At 44.0% G+C, this 6,928-nt stretch overlaps 1 non-coding gene across 1 annotated transcript; it reads right to left on the reverse strand.

Annotated features, from left to right (window-relative positions):
• Window positions 1–6,489: 6,489 nt before the first annotated feature.
• Window positions 6,490–6,596, reverse strand: LOC148877489 (small nucleolar RNA R71). Its single transcript, XR_016106243.1, has one exon. It is a non-coding gene; the product is annotated as a small nucleolar RNA R71 (small nucleolar RNA).
• Between the last annotated feature and the right edge of the window lie 332 nt (window positions 6,597–6,928).

Genomic DNA, 6,928 nt, shown 5'->3' on the forward strand with positions numbered 1-6,928 from the left:
ATGTTGACCGAATCACAAGGTTGGTAAAGGATGGTCCTTTGGATTTTCTAATTGTAGAAGATCTTCCCACCTGTGAGCCTTGCCTACAAGGCAAGATGACGAAACGGCCATTTAATGGTAAGCCTGAAAGATGTACATGCACACTTGACCTAATACATACTGATGTATGTGGTCCCCTGAGTGTTAGGACACGGAACCAACACGTGTATTTCATCACCTTCACAAATGATTTTTCACGATATGGTTACGTGTACCTAATGAGACACAAGTCTGAATCCTTTGAAAAGTTCAAAGAGTTCAGACAAGAGGTCGAAACAGTTAGGGAGAGAAATTAAAGCCCTTCGATCAGATCGAGGTGGCGAATATCTCTCTGACGAATTCAGGGACTACTTAAAGGACAATGGGATAGTATCACAGTTAGCTTCTCCTGCTACACCACAACTTAACGGTGTTTCAGAGAGGAGGAATAGGACCTTATTGGATATGGTCCGGTCACTTCTCATACACTCAGAGTTACCCACATCCTTTTGGGGTTACGCATTAGAGACTGCGATTTACGTGCTGAATCGGGTTCCAACCAAATCGGTTTCGAATACTCCATATGAACTTTGGACCGGAAAGAAACCAAGTGTCATACACTTGAAGATTTTGGGTTGTCCAGCACACGTTAAAAGAACGAGTGCAGACAAGTTGGAATCCAAGACCAGTCGTTGCCTATTTGTAGGCTACCCAAAAGGCTCTGTGGGTTACCTATTCTATGACCCAAGTGAGCAGAAAGTGTTATGCAGTCGAAATGCACAATTCTTGGAAACCGATTATATCCTGGACACCCATCATCAGGAAGTTGTTCTTGATGAGGAGAGCTCAGGAGCAGTGGGAGATGTCCCACAAGTTCCAGGTAGTGACCAACCTAGAAGATCCACTCGAGTATCCAGGCCACCAGTCCATTATGGTTATGACCAGGATAGTTACCTGGTGGAAACCTTGACTAGTGAGGAGGATCCCGTGACTTACGCAGAAGCTATGTTGGGCATAGATTCCCAGAAGTGGGTGGAGGCCATGAGAGCAGAGATGGACTCAATGGAGACCAATGGAGTCTGGACTCAAGTAGATCCGCCCTCTGGGGTAAAAGCTGAAGGGATGAGAGATCCATCCTATGGACGCCCAAAGATTGCGGAATAAGGGGCGAATTTCAAAAATTTTTCTCTCCCTTCAACTGGGAATCGTATTCCCCTTTTAGAAAATCATATTTTCAAGGATCAATTTTGAACCACAAACTGAACCAGATCTGAGCCAAAAAGGAGTGGAAGGATTATACCTGATACGGAGAAGTAATATCTCCCAACGAAGGTGTTCACGCCCAAGGAAGGATCCAAAGACTGCTCCCACTGAAAATGGCGCAGTGCAGGTGGAGCAGAATCAGTAGTGTTCTTCTCCAAGAACTCTATCCTTCGCAAGAATCAGCAAGATGGTACGTGAGCACAGCTTCCTTTCAATTCTTTCTCAAAGAACTGATGTCAAGATCCAATCTTGACTTCTCCCACAAATGGAGATCGAACTGGCAAACAGGGCGGCAAGAACAGGGAGGCGGCAAGAGAGTATTTGCAGGGAGCAGAATTCTCTCTTCTTGATTTCAGGACTAAAGAAAACCTGATGATCTGTGTGTTTTTTAGGCTGCCGCCCCCTTCTTCTTTTATAATCTTAAAGGGATCAGCTCCTAATCAGATTAGGAGTTGCTAATCCAAATCACATTTGGGTTAGAAGTCCCTTTAAGTGATAAGGGATAATCCTTATCTTATCTGGAGATCAGATCAGCCATCTCCTAATCTAATTAAGAGGTTTCCAGATCTAAATCTTATTTAGATCTTGGACTCTCTAAGTGGATAGGGTCTAAGCCCAATCCTATTAGCTGATCCACTTCAGATTTCGCCCCTTTATTAACTAAATAAACAGCCCAGTTTGAAATGGGCTTTAGGCCCATTAAGCTTATGTGCTCACTTAACCCTCTTAACTGCTGCCCAGTTGGGCTTCTTTGTATGGTGTGGGACCCAAGCATTGATCTACACATCAGCCACATGGGTTCGGCCCAGCCTTTGTTACAAGGCCTGGCCGAATACACTGTTAAAGATAGTGCACCCCCTGAAACCCATCAAATGGGCTCTATGGGCCCAACACTTACCCTAAGTGGTCCCTGGGCCAAGCCACCTTGTAACACCCAGGGACTGTGGGCAGATGCAAGATTAGCCCATCAGGTATTATCCTCAATGGTCTTACACTTAACCTCTCAGCCCATAATGATCATACACTGCCCGACAAGAGAGGACCTCTCCCTCGGCTGCAAGGAACAGTGTTGCACTCTCCACTCATATGGATCCCGGGAATTAAAACCTTCTTGCAAACATTTTAGAAACCATACATATACTTTTATATCTTATATAAAATATATTTTGCAAAACAAATCTCAACGGTTGAAATCGGCTGCCGGCAGTCTTGGTTTCCATCAGTGAGAGTGCATCCCCGATCATTACCTTTGTCTGACAAAGGGGCTGATCCTGTCACTATGATCACCCACTCAGATGAATTCTCGGACTATCCCAACATACCCAGGTTTTGACCCCCGCTAAGGATCTCACTGATTGGTATATCAAAGACAGCCCAATCCGACACCTAGTGCAGTATCATAATCGAGTCTAGGGGTCGGGTGTAACTTCCCAGTTTTGCCCATCAATCTCCAAGGTCCAGGGCAATACTGGAAATCTGGTCCAGTTCATAGATTCAATTAATCCTACACTGTATGTGCCAAGGGTCTCACCCTGGCAGCTAAGACAGGCCACCCCAACTGACTTGGTGGCACCACAGTGTCAGCCTTGTCAGGATAGGTCTCCCCAGACCGACCCACTGGCTGTGAACATTCTAAACTAACACGAGTCTCATTAAGTGTCCAGTTTAAGGGTATTGCACAGAAACATACCAAGGGAACATGAATCAAATATGCATCTTTATTCATTTACAATAAACTCATAAAGTACATCATTCTGATTGAAGCTAAGGGCATACAAAACTGTCTAACAAAAGCAATCGGTTGCAAATGGATTTACAAGAGGAAGAAGGGCCCAAATGGTAAGGTTGAGACATTCAAAGCTCGTCTGGTGGCGAAAGGGTACACTCGGAAAGAGGGCGTCGATTATGAGGAAACTTTTTCGCCTGTGGCCATGCTTAAATCCATTAGGATCCTACTAGCTGTAGCAGCATACCATGATTATGAGATTTGGCAAATGGATGTCAAAACTGCATTCCTGAATGAAGATATGCAGCAGCTGCTACGCTTCATTGCTCCAGGTGAGGAAAACATGGTATGTAAACTTAATAGATCCATTTATGGACTTAAGCAAGCTTCTAGAAGTTGGAACATCCGTTTTGACTCTGCTGTCAAATCGTTTGATTTCGAGTAGAATCCGGATGAACCCTGTGTCTACAGGAAGTACCATGGAGATAAGGTTACCTTCTTGGTTCTGTATGTAGATGACATACTACTCATTGGGAATGATGTAGGAATGTTAACTACGGTGAAAATATGGCTATCACAGCAATTCTCCATGAAAGATCTTGGAGAAGCCTTCTATATACTAGGTCTTCGACTCTATAGAGATAGATCGAAACAGATAATAGGATTATCCCAATTTGCTTACATTGACAAAATAGTCAAAAGATATAGCATGGAAAACTCCAAGAAAGGAAATGTTCCTTTCAGACACGGAGTCACTCTCTCCAAGAAGATGTCTCCCAAGACTTCTGAGGAGATTGATGGCATGAAAGACGTTCCCTATGCCTCTGCCTTAGGGAGCATCATGTATGCCATGCTGTGCACTCGTCCTAACATAGCTCAGGTAGTGAGTGTAGTAAGCAGATTTTAGGCCAACCTAGGGCAAGAGCATTGGACTGCTGTGAAAAAGATACTTAAGTACCTTCGAAGGACAAAAGAGTTTTGTCTAGTATTCGACGGTAGCTCACTACAGATCCAAGGGTATACAGATGCCGATTTCCAGTCGGACCCAGATGATAGAAAGTCTACATCTGGATATGTTTTCACGATAGGATCGTGTGTTGTTTGCTGGAAAAGCAGCGAACAGGGGTCAATTGCAGACTCCACGACCGAGGCCGAGTACATTGCCACAAGTGAGGCTGCCAAAGAAGCCGTCTGAATGAAAAATTTCATTCCCCAGTTGGGAGTAGTTCCGTCCAGCACATCACCCATCCCATTGTTGTGTGACAACAATGGAGCCATTGCTCAGGCTAAGGAGCCACGAGCCCACTCGAAATCGAAGCACATCGAGAGGAAGTACCACATATTGCGGGAGATTGTTGGTAGAGGGGACGTCCTGATTCAGAAGGTAGCATAAGCGAAAAATGTAGCAGACCCATTGACAAAGCCACTATCACAGAAAGTGTTTGAGAAACACATGGAAAGCATGAGACTCCGACTAGTACCTGATTGGAACTAAGTGCAAGTGGGAGCTGTTAGACAGTTTTGTATGCCCTTAGCTTCAATCAGAATGATGTACTTTATGAGTTTATTGTAAATGAATAATAGTGCATATTTGATTCATGTTCCCTTGGTATGTTTCTGTGTAATACCCTTAAACTGGACACTTAATGAGACTCGTGTTAGTTTAGAATGTTCACAGCCAATGGACCGGTCTGGGGAGACCTATCCTGACAAGGCTGACACTGTGGTGCCACCAAGTCGTTTGGGGTGGCCTGTCTTAGCTGTCAGGGTGAGACCCTAGGCACATACAGTGTAGGATTAATTGAATCTATGAACTGGACCAGATTTCCAGTATTGCCCTAGACCTTGGAGATTGATGGGCAAAACTAAAAAGTTACACCTGACCCCTAGACTCGATTATGATACTGCACTAGGTATCGAATTGGGCTATCTTTAATGTACCAATCAGTGAGATCTTTAGCGGGGGTCAAAACCTGGGTATGTTGGGATAGCCCGAGAATTCATCTGAGTGGGTGATCATAGTGACAGGATCAGCCTCTTTGTCGGGCAAAGGTAATGATCGGGGATGCACTCTCATTGATGGAAACCAAGACTGCCCGCAGCCGATTTCAACCATTGAGATTTGTTTTGCAAAGTATATTTTATATGAGATATAAAAGTATATATATTGTGGTTTCTAAAATGTTTGCAAGAAGGTTTTAATTCCCGGGATCCATATAAGTAGAGAGTGCAACACTGTTCCTTGCAGCCGAGGGAGAGGTCCTCTCTTGTCAGGCAGTGTATGATCATTATGGGCTGAGAGGTTAAGTGTAAGACCATTGAGGATAATACCTGATGGGCTAATCTTGCATCTGCCCACAGTCCCTGGGTGTTACAAGGTGGCTTGGCTCAGGGACCACTTAGGGTAAGTGTTGGGCCCATAGAGCCCATAAGATGGGTTTCAAGGGGTGCACTGTCCATAACAGTGTATTCGGCCAGGCCTTGTAATAAAGGCTGGGCTGAACCCATGTGGCTGATGTATAGATCAATGTTTGGGTTCCATGCCATACAAGAAAAGCCCAATTGAGCAGCAGTTAGGAAGGTTAAGTGAGTACATAAGCTTAATGGGCCTAAAGCCCATTTTGCTGGGCTGTTTAATTAGTTAATTATGGGGCGAATTCTGAGATAGATTAGCAGATAGGATAGGGTCTTGATCCTATCCACTCAGAGAGTCCAGATCTGAATGTGATTCAGATCTAGAAACCTCCTAATGAGATTAGGTGAAAGCTAATCTGATCTACAGATAAGATAAGGGTTTATCCTTATCACCTTAAGAGAAGGCTGATCCAAATATGATTTGGATAAGCTACTCCTAATGGGATTAGGAGCTGATCCTTTAGGATTAACAAAAGAAGGGGGCAGCAACCTAAAGAAAAAAACACAGATGCAGATCCTCTTGAGTGCTGAAATCACAAGAAGAGAGAATTTTGCACCCTGTGAATACTCTCTTGCCGCCTCCTTACTGTAGCCGCCATTACCTTCAGTTCGATCTCTAGTTCTTGGGAGAAATCAAGATCTGATCTTGATTCAAATGTTTTGGGAAAAGATTGATTGGAGCAGTACTCACAAGCCATTCAATTGATTCTTGCGAAGGGTCAAGTTCTTTTGGAAGAACATTGCTCATTCTGCTCCATCCTGCACTGCGCCATCTTCAGTGGGAGCAGATTTTGGATCCTTCCTTGGGCGTGAATACCTCCATTGGGAGATACTGTTTCTCCATATCAGGTACATCCTCCCTCCTACTCCTTTTTGGTTTAGATCTGGTTTGGTTCATGGTTCAAGATTGATCCTTGAAAAATATGTTTTTCTAAATAGGGAATGCGATTCCCAGTTGAAGGGAGAGAAAGTTTTTTAAATTCGCCCCCTTATTCCGCAAGATTTGGGCGTCCTTACGATGGATGTCTCATCCCTTCACTAAATACTTTCCTCCCTCGAAAACAACAAAAGTGAGAAATGACATTACCACTTTCTTCCAACAAGAGGGAGAATCTCTCTATGAGTCATGGGAACGTTATAAGGAGCTTCTAAGGAAGGTTCCTCATCATGGCCTTCTGATATGGCTGCAAGTGCAGACCTTTTACAATGGTCTAACTGATTCAAATAAGACCATCTTAGATGTAGCATCCGGGGGCTCCATCAATAATAAGACCCCTGAAGTGTCCCATGCACTCATAGAAGAGATGGAATCCAATAATTACCATTGGAATTCAGAAAGAACACAAGCAAGAAAGCAACATGGCCTTCATAATGTTGACTCATACACGGCTCTATCTTCTCAAATTGGTCACTCAGCAAGAAATTAGACGAGATGCAGATGGTAGCCATGCATGTTCAGCCCGTGACATGTGATTTGTGTGGGGGAGGCCACATCAGTACTGAATG

The sequence above is a fragment of the Nelumbo lutea genome, chromosome 1 (genome assembly GCF_056320005.1).
Source record: "Nelumbo lutea isolate HS-2025 chromosome 1, American lotus-T2T, whole genome shotgun sequence".
Classification (NCBI taxonomy): domain Eukaryota; kingdom Viridiplantae; phylum Streptophyta; class Magnoliopsida; order Proteales; family Nelumbonaceae; genus Nelumbo; species Nelumbo lutea.